Source organism: Protopterus annectens, chromosome 2.part2 (assembly GCF_019279795.1).
Source record: "Protopterus annectens isolate FY-2018-M chromosome 2.part2, PAN1.0, whole genome shotgun sequence".
NCBI lineage: Eukaryota > Metazoa > Chordata > Ceratodontiformes > Protopteridae > Protopterus > Protopterus annectens.
Genome location: NC_056730.1, coordinates 114547342 through 114565174, shown reverse-complemented (window position 1 = coordinate 114565174; position 17833 = coordinate 114547342). Strand labels below are relative to the sequence as shown.

The window sequence follows — 17833 nt, the reverse complement described above, 5'->3', positions numbered from 1 at the left end:
CTCCTCCTGTACCAATATACCTGCCCAATGTTTCCTGGAATTCATTAATTCCAATGCTCTGGACCAGCTTGTTCTTACCCCCACTAGAGGTAGCAACATCCTTGAACTAATCATTACTAACATGGGTGACCGTTGCTCTACACCAATAGTCAACTACTCCCTGGTTAAATCTGACCACAAAACTAATCACCTTGGAAATCCACATCCCTCCCAACCCCCCCCCCTTCCACAAAGGTCTTCTTTTGGCTTTTCTTGGTTAGGGGTTGCAACAGCGGAACTCCCGTCTGCTAATGATTGTCAGTGGATTTTTACAGTGCCGAGTTGTCAGCCCGACGCCCAACTTTCAAAGAAGGCACGCCCATTCACGCATGCACATACCTGCATGTTTTTAACGGCACTCAACCATGGGGAGGACATGCAGACTCCACACAGAAGGCGCTCCAGCCATGAATCGAACGAGAGAACCCCTTGCTGTGAGTCGACAATGTTAACCACTGCACCACCACGGCCTCCCCACAAAGGTAACAAACATGAAAAACTTCTCCAAAGCTAACTTTGGGCTCCTAATAACAGAGGTGGCTAACTTCACCACACCCATGCAAATGGAGAATAGTTGCATGACTGCCGAATCATACACCAATGCACTGTACGAACATGTACACAAATGCATGGATCTCGCCATACCCAATAGAACCAAGATGCTCTCCTCAAAAAAAAGCAAGCCAGTCTGGTGGTCCCCTCCATAAACAAACTATAAGAGAAGGAGGAAACTGATGGGGAATAAGGTGAAGTCCCAAGACTGGAAAAAACTCCCTTATCAGCCTTAACAAAAGGTTGAGATCCCTCATCAAATCCTCTAAAGCTAGCTATGAAAACAGAATTGCAGCAGATAGTAAAGACAACCACAAGGCCTTCTATAGTTATGTAAAGAATCTCCACAGCAATACTCAGATTTGCTCTGAGCTACTGCACAATGGTACCTCTTATACCGAGCCAACAGATATTGCCAATATACTCCCCCCCAAAGGACCAATCACAATACCAGCAGACTGTCAGGCACCCAGTATTACTGCTGCACAGGTTAAAACAGCACTGTCCAAGGACAAGAATACAGCTTCTGTTGGACCTGACAATATCACTGGCTGTGTTCTACATGAACTACAGAGTGAACTGGCACCTCACCTATGTAGCATGTTCAATCAAAGCCTTACCTCAGGCTTTGTCCCTACTGAATGGCACACTGCTACAGTCATCCTTCTCCACAAAGGAGGAGCGACTACAGACCCTGGGAACTGTCGCCCCATTAGCCTGATGAGTCTGATATGCAAAGCTATGGAACTCATCATCATGGACCTAATAAACAAGGATACAGGGAATCTCCAAACTCTGGATCCTACACAGTTTGGTTTTGTGAAGGTTAGATCATGCCTGCTCAACTTGGTCGACTTCTTTGAGTCAGTCACCAGAGCTGTGGATGAAAGCAAGGTGGTTCATACAGCTGACCTTGATCTGGCCAAGACCTTTGATACCATTCCCCACTCAGGAATCATAGAAAAACTCACTAAGCTAGGCATCAACCCCTATAATACTAGGTGGGCTGCAAACTGGCTCACAGATAGAATCCACAGTGTGAAAATAGCTGACTCCCAAGTCAGAATGCCGACCAGTCACGAGTGGAGTTCCACAGGGTTCGGTCCTGGGTCCTCTCCTGTTTGGTATCTACTTCTCTGAAGTCCAGGTCAACAGGAAGGGATTCTGGCTGACAAAGTTCACAGACGATTGCAAGTTGGGAGCTATTATTAACTCCCCAACTGATGTTGACATCCTACAGAAAGGCCTCACTGAGACCAATGACTGGTGTCAGAACCATGGCCTTAAGCTCAATGCCAAAAAATGTTGTCATCCCCTTTGGGAAAAACCTGGTTCCCATGAATTACTGCACTGATGGTAGTCCACTGAACACATACCATTAAAAGACATCTGGGAACACAGGTTGACAGCAACCACTCTTTTGACCACCACATTGCCACTGTGGTCAGAAAGTCCTTCTATGTGACACATCTTATTATTAAGGGTTTTGCATCCAGGAAGAAAGATGTCATTGTCTCCTCTGCTCTTCCCTCATTAGGCCAGTCATCGAGTACAATGCCCCATTTGGCATGTACCTCACTAGACACCTGCAACAACTGGAGGGGCCGCAAAAATACCTCTCAAAGAGCATCCCGGACCTTAAAGACTTGTCCTATATGGACAAACTCAAAAAACTCCAACTATTCTCTGTCTCATATCGCCTACTTAGAGGCAATCTCTGCTTGACTTACAAAGCCATGTCTGACCCGGCTCTGTTAGAAATGCGACATCTAAAGAAATCCCAATCCCTCCACACCACACACTTCAGAGACCTCAACCTCATTACCACAATCAACAGAACATGCTGGAGGGACAGGTTCATAACCCAGAGACTACCCATGCTATGGAATAGACTTCCCATACGTGTCAAGCAGAGCACCTCACTGACCCTCTTCAAGAGAAATCTTGATGAGTGAATGGTAAATAGAAAAATTCGTCCCAGGGATCACTCCAATGGCTCTACTCGACAGAGGCACTAGGAACTAAGGTCAGGTGGCACAATGCCAGGGTAATCCTATGGGCTAGGCTTCTAAAGGCTCCAGGGCCATTAGCCTAGTACACACCTATGAACCTATTATTATTAATTTGAATTGTAAGGACACAGGATTAACTGAATATTATGTATTGCAAGGCCAAAAGATTAATGAAACAGCCATCATTGCTGAGTTATGATACTCAAACATTGGTGACAGTCAGACTCAACAGACGTTAATAAAGGGTACTGGAAGGAACTTGTCTTAAAAAACAGCAAATTTAAGGAATAATGAAAGAAGAATGCAAACTACAAATAACGTTTTAGTGACCTGATTGCTTAGTTCTGTAGGTTGATACTTGCTTTTGTATTCCTGCTTGTAGTGAATTAATTTACACAAATAATCTCTGTTAGAAATCAGTGTAGATTACGTTTTGCTAGAAATCCATGGGAAAGGAAAATCTGTATACTGGGTTAGTGTGTTATCTCAAAGGAAAGAAATGCAAAAAGGCCTTGTTATATGGAACACTTCAATTTAATTTCAAAGAAAGTCCTGGTTACTCAAACTGAACTTGCTCCAAGTGCTGTTTCATACATAATTTGATACCTGTAATGAAATGAATCACTGTTAGTTTACTCAGTTTCAAGTACATTCGATATCCAGCCATTAATTTCTAATAAACCTCTTACTTACACAACTTCCTTGTACCGCTGCCTCAGAGTTGACAAGCTAAAAAATTAATAAACACAGTATAATAAACACAGTAATTTACAGAAGGGAAACTGAGTTTACAATCATTTTTAACATTTGGAAACCTAAACTTCTTCTGCTACACTTTCAAAATTTACCAAATATACCAGAACAAGTGCTCAGAATAAGCACAAACCAATGTCAGCAAACATATTTTATCCTCAAAATATTTAAAAGTTATTCAGTACCCTGAAGCCTAATATAAGCACATCAGTAGCTTTCTTATCTGTGACCAGTAAGTAAATTAAGAAGTAAAAACATCAATCCTGTTGAATACATAATCTACCCTAGCAAAGACAGGTAAGAAAGGCAGATGAGATAGGAAACCCTAAGTGTAATATTTCTCACTTTGGCAATATGCTACGGCGTTACTAGGACCAAGTCTTCAATAGAAAATATGGCATGTTATACCATATGGCCTGTGCTACTGGGAGAAAACTGACAAGAAGTTAAACATCTCCTGATGAAGACAAGATGTAGATATGAGCTGCTAAAAAGGACTGCAGTTCATAGGTTCATAAGTACTAGGCTAGCTGCCTTTGTGGGCTATTTTAAGCATTCAAAGGACGGAATTAAATTCTGCATCTTGCATCTGTGAGGTAAACAACCTAACCCTTATGCCAACCCCTAACTCCAATATTCAAACAGAGGCTGAAGAGAACAAATAAGTGTTAAGGAAAAAGAATGTACACTAATTAAATATAATTCAATATCTTGCACTTTCTTTCCCTTCCTTACCGTGTTCTCTAAACATTTTCCCTAGTGTAGGTTAACATTTTAGTTTCAGAGGTGAACACTAAGCAATCAATCTACACAGTATTACATGCTTAGACAATAACCAAAAGTGAAAAGCAGACCCTGTACCCTGCGTCTCTTAAGGTAAACATCTTAACAATTATGCCAATACCCAACCTAAAGGAGGGTAATCAACAGGATTCAAACCTGTGCTGGGAGACCCCAATGGATTTCTAGTCCATCACCTTAACCACTCAGCCATGACTACAACTACATTTCAGTTAAAAAATAAATAAATACCTGGGAATGTATGATGGAGCAATATCATTAAAAAAAAAGTTGTACATAATTAATGGAGTTTGTCCTAGATAACTGAGCCAAGGAACAATGCAGTAAAACAATGAGCTAAACCTGTACACTACAAACAATGAAGAGTGATGTTCCAGCCAAGTTAGAAAAAATACTATAAAGTAAATTATAAATAAATAATTAAAATGCAAATTAGATAATATATGCATCCTAAGCAAGGTAAAAACAGATATATGCAATGCTACGTCTCCACCATAAGTCCTTCTGGGCACCAGTGATCCCCCAAATGTAAACAAAAATATAAGTCATAACAAGCTGTAGGTCTCCACCTTGGCTATGTGTGTATTCCTACTTCTACAATATGAGAAGGCCAACAGCATCATATCACGTTCACTTCCTGGCACAGTATATATGACACCTGCCACCAGGCCAATATCATCTTTGTGCATTTCTCTTCACCCAGTCCTTCCAAGGGCACCCTCCAATCTGCTTCGTTACACCCCCAGATTCCACAGTTCTAGTGTATTTTTGCTCAACTTGCAAATTTTGAGCCAAGAGCTTCACTATACAGGAACTATTACTGTGTACACCAAGGAGCAGTCACCCTAATCAGAAGATCATCGTCACAAGGTCACACCAAGGTACAGTCATCCTCTTCAAAAGATCACTGCCACAAGGTCACATTTCCTGCACTTTACAGTATCAAACTAAGACCCTATAAAAGTGTTGTACTATTTCTCCTGATCTGAATCAGGACAACTATAAACACAGTCTGAAACTATTACCAGCACACCTCTATGTCTCCAGTGAACTTCAATTATTTGCTCAACTCCAACAACACAGACCTGTTACATTAGAAGTTTTACATACATTGCATAAAGATTTGTATCAAGTCTAGTATGTGGCACTAATATACTTCAAACATATTTGAAGCAGATTCTTTTTTTGATGAAATCAAACATCATTTACATTTTTACAGTAACTTTCCCGACGGAGTACTGTTTTGGTTTCAGACCCATAAACACAGACTCTGAATTCATAAAAACACAGTACAACTCAATGATACAAGGGAAGTGCATAAAGTAATTTGCAGAAGTATTATTTGTACACATAACAAAACTTTTTTTAATATTCCATTTGCTACAAAATCTGAAACAGTTATCATTTGTATGACGTGTTATGATCTCTGTGAAATAAGTTGCTCAGTGCAATACAGCAGCCTTTAAAAAAAATAAGGGTCACCTCTTATTGTGTGGATACTATCATGGCATCCTGCCAAGCTGGATGTAACCATGTGTCCATCAGAACATTCTTGCCCTGTATGTACTAGTACACACACTCTCTGGAAAGCATAGACACATGCATACACAGTATGTGTCCTTACGTCAAGCATCTACAGGGTCTAACTTTTATCTTTGGTGTTCTGCTTAACCTCCTTACAACAATGGAAAATAATTCTATTTATTTTAGACCTCCGGTTACACTGAGAGCTTTTGTCAGTTAAACACAAATAAAGTTTTTATGTACAACTATTTGTTTTGCCATTCAGATACTTCTAGATATTTAACACAGATGTTCTGAACTAACCACTACTATACAAACAGCTTACCAGAAAACAACAATCATTCATACCAACAAGAGTAATCTTGGATGGCACAGCAGAGAAAGCACAAAGTTTTTCCTCACATATCCAAGGCAACTAAAACAGACTCCTGGCAATCAAAACTTTATTCACACATGCTCAGCTGTTAGTCAAACATTGCAGTCTAGACTAAGTAACATACTTACATATTTTATTGGTATGAGTCATATTCCAGATAAATATAAAGCCATTTACAGAGAACACAGCTTTCTGCTTCTGAGCACTCAGTTAGTATGCATGCAAGTTTAACCTGTTTCCTGCTTGGAGTGAGATCTCGTTCTGAATGAGATTCTCATTCTTCTTGTTAGAGTGAAGGCTTTTTATTGCAGGAATACAGTGATAGCATTTCAGTTGCCTTTATATTGCTGCAAAATTCCTAGTTCCCTATTCACATTCATGTTTTGTTTTTATTTTTTCAGTATCCCAAGCTTTCCTACTCACATGTGGGCTTTCACAAGTTAAATATTTTTTTTTCACTTTGCCTAGGCTTCCACACTGTGCAATGTATTATGTACTGGTTTATCATAAAATTAATATTACAGTTTATACTTGTGGGAACAGTAGAAGGTTGAAATAATCTTTTCATGAAAGGAAAGCAAAAATTGCTGAACTGCTATAGTGCATGGAAACAGCAAAGGAACACTGAAGTCATTCACCCAAAGATCTCAGTGGAATAGATGTTTCCTCAGACTAGTTTCTTCACTAATGTATAATACTGTGCAATACTATGTTAACTAATGTGAAATAACTACTTTAATAGAAAAAACTGAAACAAACAGTAACTTGTAAATGCCAAGAATCAGCCCCATAATGCTAAAATTATAAATTATTATTCTGCATTAAAAATAATATTTTTCCTGTGCTGTTTCACTTGCATATAACTGCCTTTTCACCCACAGGGCAGTAACCTCCAAGAGAGACATATTTGTTTATCATTGAAGAACATTGATACACACAGATGTTTCTTAGACTCACCCCAGGAGCACTATTTGGATAAGTGACCTGCTCAGAGTCTGCAAATGAAGGCTGAGAGAATCAAACCCTAGACCGCAATAATTAGCTCATTAACAACTCACAACCTTAATCCTCTGCGCTAACTGATGCATAAGGATGAAACATGAGAGCTTGTCTTTTTTTATAGATTTGGACTACTATCTTAACTATATAGCATTAGAAGATTAAAATCAAGTAATCCAACTGTCAGAGCAGCGTAGAATCCTACTCCAATCCATTGTTAATTAAACTTATGAAAAGTTTTCACTCCTGCAGGTCTAACAGTGTAAATGTACAAAAATGTGATGACATTGTGATATGGAGCTACCATTTAATGTCTGGCAGTTCATCAGTGACCAATCAAAATTAAACTGCCCTCAGCAGAAAATTCCGCATTGTTTCTGTTCTTCCTCCACCACAATGGTACTGCTTCCAAAAGCTTATTCTTTTCAGCAAATTGCAGTGCTGTTGGCACTACAGGTGTTAATGTCTTATTTTGATTAGACATGTAGTTATTTTAACTAAAATCTGTGTGCAGAACAACCATCTAAATTAATCAGCAGGCATCATATTCTCTGCAAAGTACAAAACAGGGCCTGCAAAGCTCAGTAAAAAAAATGTACTAGTTACTATTGCAATCACAAGGCTTTGTCCTGAAAATATATAAACGTACAGATAGGCAAAATGGTGGTAGAAACACACACACACACACACACACACACACACACACGCACCGCGCACACACATACACACACACACACACACACACACACACACACACACACACACACACACACACACACACACACACACACTCACACACACACACACTAGCCAGTTTCTTTTCAGCAGATACCTTCACCTTCCTCAGGCATATGCTTCCTGTAGTACAGGGTACCGGGATTGAATTATTTTCCTTTAACTTCTATTTGCCTACTGTGTATATCTGATCAAGTCAGCAAACCAGGCCGTGTCCTCAGGTCACCCCTGAAAATGGACACGTGTCCAGTGGAATGGCCTGGTTAACAAATGCATAAAATAAAAATAAAATAAACTCTCCTGTCCGTAGTTTTCCTTAGTTTGCTAGTCACTTTTCTGTCATGGCTGCTGAAGTCTTCTGTATTTTGCATTGTACATTTTCTTTTGTAACACCTCCATCACTTTGTTTAGCAATATTTTCCTCCTCTCCTTATTCTTTCTTTCCTTTCCCACCGCACATCCCAGGCATTTGCTTTATGACTTCTCTACTTGCTCCCAATTGACACATTCATTCCATCAGAGGAGAGACAGCAATCCCCAGACTAGGCAAGAGCCCTGGGATCCATTTGTTCCTGCCTTGGAAGCCTAATCAGCCTATTCATTACAGCACCCATGATATCAGGTTAGTAAAGAGTAGGCCAGCTTTAGCATATAAGTAGCAGATTACCCCTTCCTTCCACAGGCATCTTGCTGACTCAACACTGCTGCCCTATATCCTTATGATCCTTGCTTACATCCAACCCCCATACCCCCTGTTCTTTTCCAGTCTGGTGTGTGTGGAGTCTATATGCCTAACTGTACTCATCCCTCATTAGACCCATTATAGAGTACAATGCCCTGTTGGGATAGGTTCCTGACCCAGAGTCTAATGAGGGATGAGTACAATGGGACAATGACCTCCTTTTTTCTGGATGAAAAGCCCTTAGTGATGAGGTGCACCCCATAGAAGGATTTCCTGACTGCTGCGGCTATGTGGTTATCGAAGGTGAGACCACTGTCCACCTGTGTCCCTAAGTCCCTTATCACACTTTCGGTGTTTAGTGTACTGCCACTTATGTGGTAATTCATGGGTACATGGCTTTTCCTAAAGAGGATAACTATACATTTCTTGGCTTTGAGCTTGAGCCCATGGCTCTGGCACCAAGCATCTGTTTCTGTAGGGATCTTTTGTAGAATATCCACATCATTTGGGGATTCAATAATGGCTCCCAGTTTACAGTCATCTGCAAACTTTGTTATCCAGAGTCCCTTAGTGCTGGCCTGTACTTTAGAGAAATAGATGCCAAACAAGAGAGGTCCCAGGACTGAACCCTAAGGTGCTCTGCTTATCATTTGTTTGGAGCTGGATTTTGAGTTGGCTACTTTTACAGTGTGGGTTCTGTCAGTACAGTTGGCAACCCATCAAGTGATGTAAGGATTAATTTCCATCTTAGTAAGTTTATCTATGATTCCAGAGTGGGGGATGGTGTTGAAGGCCTTGGCGAGGTCCAAATAGGCTGTGTGGACCACCTTACCCTCATCCACGACTCTGGAGACTGATTCGAAAAAGTCAATCAGGTTGAGGAGACAAGATCGACCCTTTACGAAACCAAAATAGGTAGGGTCCAGTGTTTGAAGGTTGCCAATGTCTTTGTTTATAAGTTCCATGATAATGCGTTCCTTGACTTTGCAGATCAGGCTCATCAGACTGATGGGACGATAGTTCCCGGGATCCAAGGTGGATCCACCCTTGTGGAGTGAGATAACTGTAGCTGTGCGCCACTCATTGGGCACAAAGCCTGAGGTGAGGCTATGATTAAACATGACACTTAGGTGAGGTGCCAGTTCATTTTGTAGTTCATGTAGTACACAGCCCGGGATGTCGTCTGGTTCCATGGATGCTGTATTCTTAGCTTTGGAGAGTGCATTTTTTACCTGTGTGGCCATGATTACCGGAATTTGGCAAACTTTTGCTGTTGAGATGGGTCCTTTATGGGGTGAGAGGGGGGTGAAGTTGGCGCTGAATTGATCTGCCAGGATATTGGCAATATCCTTGGGATCAGTATATTTAATGCCATTCTGTTGTAGCTCAGAGCAGATCTGAGCATTGCCATTTAGATTCTTGACATAACTATAGAATGCCTTGTGGTTGACCTTGATCACTTTGGCAATTTTATTTTCGTAACTAGCTTTGGAGGATTTTATGAGGGATCCCAGCTTCTTACTGAGGCTGGTAAGGGAGTTTTTTTGCATCCTAGGATTTTCCTCCTTTCTGCAACAGCTTCCTCCTTTTGTTGTATAATTTGTTAATGCAGGGGACCACCAAACTGGGTTCCTTTTTTTGGAGGAGACCATCTTGGTTCTGTTTGGAATGGCATGATTCATGCATGAGTGGATGTGCTCGTACAGTGCCTTAGTGTAGGATTTAGCAGTCAAACTTTCAGTTCCCGTCTGCATTGGTGTCATGAAGTTTGTCATTTCTGACTTGAGTAGCATGAAGTTGGCTTTGGAGAAGTTTTTTATGGAGGTTTCCCTACTGGGGGTAGGGGTGGGATGTGGACGTCAAGGGTGATTAGCTTATGGTCGGACCTGACCAATGAGGGGGTGACCACTGGTGTGGAGCATTGATCTCCCATGTTGGTAATGACCAGGTCTAGGATATTTGAGCCCCTGTTGGGACTATGGATTAGTTGATCCAGGGCGTTGGGATTTATGAATTCCAAGAACCGTTGGGCAAAGGTGTTGGTACCTAAGTAGTTTTCCCAATTAATGGTAGGACAGTTGAAATCACCCAGTATTAGGGTGTTTGGTTGTATCTTAATATTTTCTAGTATGTTTAGAAAGGTGTAGTGAGAATCTTGGGGCATGGTGGGGGATCTGTAGCAAGCTACAATTTGGATTGCAGTCTTACCTAGTGTTAGTTGCACCTGTAGAATGTTAGTTGCACCTGTAGAATGTAATGTAGTTACCTAAAGAATTAGCAGTAGTTAAATGTAGGGCCCATCAAACGGTATATATACTGTTTCAAAGGGAAATAATTTGGCAGATCAAGCTGCTAAGCAAGTTGTAGAAGACTTTTGTGTAAATTTTCATGTGATGTTGTTGCACAACTCTAACAGTGATGATATGTTTGATTTTAAGAGAGTGTCAACTTTCCAAGCTGAAGCATCACAGGGAGAAGTTCAGAGGTGGCTTAAAGACAGATACAGTAAATCCGCTAATGGGTTATAGCGGCATCTAGATGGCTGACTGGTGGTGCCTGCCTCCTTGCTACCTTACCTGGTAAGGGCATATCATGTACCAGCCCATGCAGGTAAGACAGCATTATTTAATCAAATTACCCAAAGTTGGTATGGGTATGCCCCTCATGTCTCTTCTTTAATACTTCAGTATGTTAATAATTGTACAGTATGTCTAACATACAATGTTAGCAAAAATTCCAATGTTAAAGCTGCATGCTTATCACCACATTTGGGACCTTTTGTTAATGTGCAGCTGGACTTTACGCAGATGACAAAGGTCCACAATTTACAATTTATATTGGTGGTGATATGCATGTTTTCTGCATGGGTGGAAGCTTACCCAGGTCATAAAGCAGATTCTGTGACAGTTGTTATGAAACTACTTTTTGAATTTATACCTAGATTTTGTGTACCTTGCCCTATCAATAGTGATCAGGCAACACATTAATAATTCGCTAACCAGAGAACTATGCAAGATTTTTAATACTAAGTTAAGTCTTCACTGTCCCAACCATCCACAGTCGTCTGGGATTAGTACAGAGGATTAATAGGACCCTTAAAAATAAAATTTCAAAGATTTGTATTGAAACAAACTTTAAATGGCCAGAGGCATTTCCCTTAGCATTAATAAGTATGAGGAGTACATTAAATACTACAAGGAGATTGAGCCCCTATGAGATATTAAGGGGGAGACCCATGGCCATTCCAGCTGCTCCCCCTCTGTCAAATGAAAAATTAACTCTTAACAAATGATGTTATATTGTGTTACCTCACAAAACTTATTCATTTCCTACAGCAGTACCACAGAACTGTACAAGAAGCTCTTCCTCAACCTCCCAACCAGCCCTGTCACCAGCTGTGGCCCAGTGATTGGGTTTATGTTAAAACTTTACAGAGAAAGAACTGTTTGAGTCTGAAGTGGAAAGGCCATTTCCAGGTTCTGCTTACAACCTTTACTGCCATTCGCTGTACAGGACTACCAACTAGGATAAACTCTTCACATTGCAGGAAGAGGTGTTGTGTGGGGGGGCCAAGACAAATCATCTTTGTCAGTGAAGGAAGATCAAAGTACGAAGGACGAACCTTCTGCCCCAGTGAAGGATTAAAAGAGAAAATCAACTCAGATGACAGTCTATGATGAATTCAGTGATAACAGGTATTGTTACTTTGTTTTTGTTGCTGTTTCCTTTTATAAACTGGTCAAGAGAAAAAAGTTTCTTGTTGGTTCTTTGACAGTATGCTGTGGACTTAAATGTGACCACCCACTGGATGTGTTTGCATATACAGCATCATTCTAAAGCAGGGATTCGTATGATTCCAATCCCTGCATCTCAGGTGACATTGCTATAGTTGCAAAGTTGCTGTAGTGCTCTCTGCAGAGTTTTAAACTGTCGTAACCGCTTGCTACATTTGTAGCAAGATGTTTGTTACAGCTTAAAACAAAAAATTATTTGTCTTTAATGAGATATATATATATATATATATATGTGTGTGTGTGTGTGTGTGTGTGTGTGTGTGTGTGTATATATATATATATATATATATATATATATATATATATATATATATATATATATATAAAATTTTTTTTTACTATAATCTGAGAAAAGAGGATTGGGGTAAGACATACAAAAGGGACCTAATTGGATCCTGCAGTTCAGGAGCCCCAAGCACCTCATCGCTGTCTTTTTTTTTTTATTCTTCCAATAAAAAGTAAAAGCAGATGGGATGGGATGTGTATCTCTCTGGCCACCTGGTTGATGTGCCAGAAAAAGAAGCAGATTTTTTTTTTTTTTGCTCTTCCATTGAAGAGCTGGATCAGTTAGGCAGCATGTATCTGGCCACCTTGGTGAAAGAATGGATATATATATATTTTTTTGCTCTTCCAATGAACAGCTGGGACAGGGGGGTGAGGGTCTGTATCTGGCCACCTGGTTGAAGGGTTAAGGGGGTGGAGTACTAGTTTGTGGGACTGGCACAGGTTGCTAGTTAAACCAGCTATACTTCTGATAGTTAACCACTTTTTCCTGATTGGTCTGTTTGTGTTTTGGGTGAAAACTGCTTCAGTTTTAATTCTGAATTATTTTGTAGTTTGTCTTTCTCTTGCGCTGAGCTGCTGAATACTTTAGTCATTATATTGTCTACCAGAAGTCTCCAAAAAAGCCTACAGACCCCTAAACATCTTCAACAGGACTGCAGATCACTAAACAGCCTTTAACCCACTTTTCATGAACCAGCTTAGGATTAGTTCTACTGTTCTGCTTCTGGTGAGAGAAGGAGCAGAGACCTTGATTCCTAGTGGTGTAAAGCTGTGGTGAGACCAACACTAGTGGCAGCCTTGAATACCAATGGGCAAATTCTGTCTTTACACTACTACTGATAGATTAGCTACCTCCCTAAACTAACTTCAGAGTATCATAATAAATACTTCCTCCGTAAATCTTTAGGGTCTACTATAGCAGTCTCTCTTAAACCCCTGAGTACTATGCAAGCCCCAGTCCTGCACCTTCTGGCATACTTGGTTCAGCAGTCTTCTCTTACCTCATCTCTGACCAGTTTGATTGCACTGGGTATTCTGTAGCGACTGCCTCATGCTTACTGAATCCTCATTGCTTCTACAAATTGATAGTACAACCTGTGAGAGATGCAGATATTTAGTAACAGACAGGCAAACTTTTCAAGTCAGTCCACTATCAGTAAGGATCGTATCTCCACAGCACCACATCAGTAACAGCACAATAACAAACCTCTCAACTGTCAAGATTTGCATAGAATGCCCAGATTTTTGCCCCATATTTTTTTCTGTTCCTCATAAATGTTGATGTTTTCTGGCAAATCACTGAGTACTGAAGTCAATAATAATGACATACATTCCAGTTTCAGAATTCATATCCTTCAGAAAAAGCATGCTAACACAAATCTTGTTATTCTATCAACATTCTAAGTGTATAAGAGCAATATTTAAAATCTGTCATTATTTATAGGTCTTTGCCCCCCCCCCCCCCACACACACACACACACACACACACACACACACACACACACACTATTTTAGGCTTTGTCCAGATTTCTTGCACTAAGAGGTTGCAAGGTATGCACAATAATAGGCCCATAACTTATGCTGAGGCTGCAAAGAAAAATTTGCCAAAACCTCCTAGAACATACTCTAAAATATCACAGCCTCAAGCATTCAAGGCAACACCTACTACTTCTCCACTTACACATACTGCAACACCACATAGCTCACTTAAATGTCACCAGAAAAGCAAACGTAACCTTGTAGGGCCCACTGCATCTGCTTCCACAGAAGAAAATGTTTTAGCCATCCATAATGCTGTAGTTAGGCCTACAGACTCCACAGACACTAGACTGGAAAAGAACAGGGGGGTAGGGGTTGACATAATGGTTAAGAGGTTTACCTCACACATACAAAGTACAGGGTTTGATTCTTACCTTTGGATTATGAAATTTGGCAAAGCTGAAAATGGCCCACAAGGGCAGACAGTCTAGTATTGGTCTATGAACCTATGAACAGGGTGACTGTAAGCTGCTTGACTGATGCCAGGATCTGTGATATTACAAGGGCCCTAAGGACCCTTAAGTGACACAAATATAACTATGAACCTAGTGGGGGTTAATGTGGGAGTGAATGCCCAGAGCTACTCCACCCAGAGGGACATGCCGAGAGCCACATTGAAACTTACTATGCATATGTTAGAGGCAAGAAAGATACTGATCTTTTGTAGTATCATGTCTTCACTGAGTTATGCCTATATACCAAGACAAGATAATTGGATTTAACAATTGGCTATGTAATTGGTGTTAGAATAATAAGAGTGTCTAGTATGTGTCAGTCTGGGATGAGATGGTGGATAAGATTTCCTGTTTTAGGCAGAGTCCCTCTACTGGACATTCCTACAAAACAGACTCAGACTCAGATCTGGGCAACATGTTGTGGCCGTACTCAATGCTAAGGGTGTAAATCGATAGAGGCTCTCCTGCAACTCAAACATATTTGTGTAGTCAATCAGACATGGTTTCAGTGCAATGACAGCACTTCCTCTACATACCAGGGTTTAGTGCTGATCATACCCTTGGTTAAATGTAGGCAGGAGAATCTGTATTTGTCAAGAAATACAATTATGTCACATCCGATTAGCCATGACCCTAACCTGAAACTCCTATAGACTCAAATCACCATTAGTAAATCCAACTATTGCTTCATTGCTAGCCACAGATCCCCATCAGTGCCCCTCAAAGATCATGGAAATTATCTTAACACCACTTCTTGCTAAGAGACATCAGTTACCAAAGCATTGTCTGGTACACTTGCTCCTCTAAAATAGTTATGGTCTGTGTTTTCTAGACTTTGTTATTATCAATGTCCTGGAACAAACTGCAAAACTACCCACTAGTGGGAAGAAAGGCATTCTGTGTTGCTCATCTCATAAGTAAAGACATTGCCTCCAGAAAAAAAGAAGTTATAACCTCCCTGCACACTTCCTTCATCAGGCCAATAACTGAGTACAATGCCCCTTTTGGTATGTACCTTTCCAAGCACCTGCAGCAATTGGAGAGACCACAGTGGTTCCTCACAAGGAAAGTTCAAGGTCTTCAGCATCTGTCCTGTGTGGGTTGTCTGAAATCACTGTCACTTTATTCAGTTTCATACAGACTACTCAGAGGCAATCTCTGCCTTGCATATAATGCAATCTATGACCCTGATATATTGGAAATGGTGCATATCTGCAAGTCAAATGGTACACGGTTTACTCACTCTAAAGACATTAACCTGGTATGTGACATTATAAGAACCTGCTGGAGAGATAGAATTGTCTCCCTGAGGTTACCACACCTTTGGAACAGACTCCCACTTCATGTCAAACAGAGCACCTCATTGGCCCTCTTCAAACACAATCTTGACAATTGGATGAGCAACCATAAATTCATCTCGGGGGTTCCACGTGTGTCCCTCTTGGACAGGGGCAATAGGTGCTGATCATAGAAATAAGGGTAGAACTTGGCTAGGTTTATAAGGGCCCTAAGGCCATTAACCTAGTAATTTCCTATGATCCTACATAAAAGATCTAATCTGAGCAATAAACTCTATTTAATTAGAAAACTATATTTTATTTTATTTACTTATTTTACATTTGTTTAGAGGGAAAGTCCGACTGGGCCAATGACCAATTCTGAGCGGAGGCCCAGGGAGAAAAGCTCCATACAAAGGATATACACATGATTTTTTTAACAAAAAAAGCATTTGCACAAATGAAGAATTTTAACAGAAGAAAAAAAATACATTATTTACCAACATAAGCATATTAAAGGTGATTAATCAGTACATACTAGAGATGATTAGTAAATACATATTTGGGACCTAGATGGTTCAGAGTATGAAAGTGGTAGCAAGATATATAATCCTATAACAGATTTGCTGACAGGCATGCTTCTGATTATTTGACATGTAAAGTGAAACGGGCATTGAGATCTCATGATAGAATATAGAGTAGTAAGAATACCTGATGTTAAGTACAAGAAGAAAAGGGTGGAAAAGGGGGAGTACTAGGAGTGTAATGACACATAACGTTATGTAGGAAAGAGAAAAGAGAAAGAAAAGGAAGATGGGGAATCAGGATAAAAGTAGGATAGAGATAGGATAGCAGAGAGAGACCGAGCTGATGAAAGACCAGGATATGAACCTATATGCAGGAATATATAAGGCATACCTTAGAAATGGTTGAAAGGCTGATAGGTATTGGAGACGGTATAAAAGACTTTCATATTGCAGCACTTTTACTTATTGGTCTACCTGACAGTTAGGAGACACGTATTACAGCACTTGATGCATGTCCAGATGATGAATTAACATTAGGTAAGCTTGTGGATGAATACAAGCCCAAGACAGAAGGCATAAACAGTGGCAGTATGTCCAGTACAGAGGATGCTTTAAAGATGAAAAACAGTAATATGCAGCTAGAAACACATAAATGCTTTGTGTGTAAAAAAACAGGAAACTTATATGCAAATTACTGAATCTGGAATGCTAGAATGCAAAGACAAGGTAAATCACAACAAGCTAAGAATGTTAAAGTGGAAGCAGATGTCACTTCAGACACTGAGTATGCATTTGAGTCCAAATGCGGCGCCTCATCTGTGCAGGCATGGTGTGTTGACTCAGGAGTGTACAAGCCACATGACCAATGACAGAAATTTCTTCACACAACTCAATCAAAGCAAAACAGAAATAAATCACCACAGCTAATGGGCAGGTAATAACGTCAGCAGGAATCAGAGATGATTTTATTTACTGACCTATCTGTCAGAATATCACCAGAAAGATATACGTGAGAAATGCTTTGTATGTGCCTGATCTTGAAAGAAACTTATTGTCAGTGAAGAAGCTTACAAACAAAGGCAATGTACTGACTTTCCATGTTGACAGTTGTGTCATCACAAAAGGGGAATGCTTACTCACAAAGTCCAAAAGTAACAGATGAACTGTATCAGCTGAACTGCACTGAAATGGTTAATACAGCTAAATAGAAAAACATTCAAACTGCATTCACACTTGGCACAGATGTCTTGGGCACAGAAGTCCTGATACGATAAAGAAAATAGTTGAGGTAACTATGCAAGTGGTGTAAAAATTATGCACTGTGATCAAATAATGAAATGTACCAGCTGCTTTAAAGGAAAGATGATGAGGAAAGCCTTTTCCAAAGCAGAGCAACAGCAGAGCTCTAAAACCTCTGGACTTAACTCATTCAGATCTTTGAGGTCTAATGAAAAATATGACTCCATGAAAGAAGAGGTATTTT

The 17833-nt window shown here is 40.2% G+C and overlaps 1 protein-coding gene and 1 non-coding gene across 7 annotated transcripts in view; both read right to left on the bottom strand.

Moving 5' to 3' along the window:
- SETD9 (SET domain containing 9) overlaps window positions 1-17833 on the bottom strand; it is a 437944-nt gene that overhangs the window by 286398 nt on the left and 133713 nt on the right. For 5 of the 6 annotated variants that reach the window (XM_044063792.1, XM_044063791.1, XM_044063790.1 and 2 more), the window contains exon 1: window positions 6186-6311. The exons of the other annotated variant lie outside the window; for it this stretch is intronic. The gene's annotated coding sequence lies outside the window, so the exon portion shown is untranslated. Of the gene's footprint in view, window positions 1-6185; window positions 6312-17833 lie in introns of those variants that run through there. 6 annotated transcript variants of the gene reach the window in all.
- TRNAS-AGA lies at window positions 4275-4356 on the bottom strand. Its single transcript has one exon. It is a non-coding gene; the product is annotated as a tRNA-Ser (tRNA).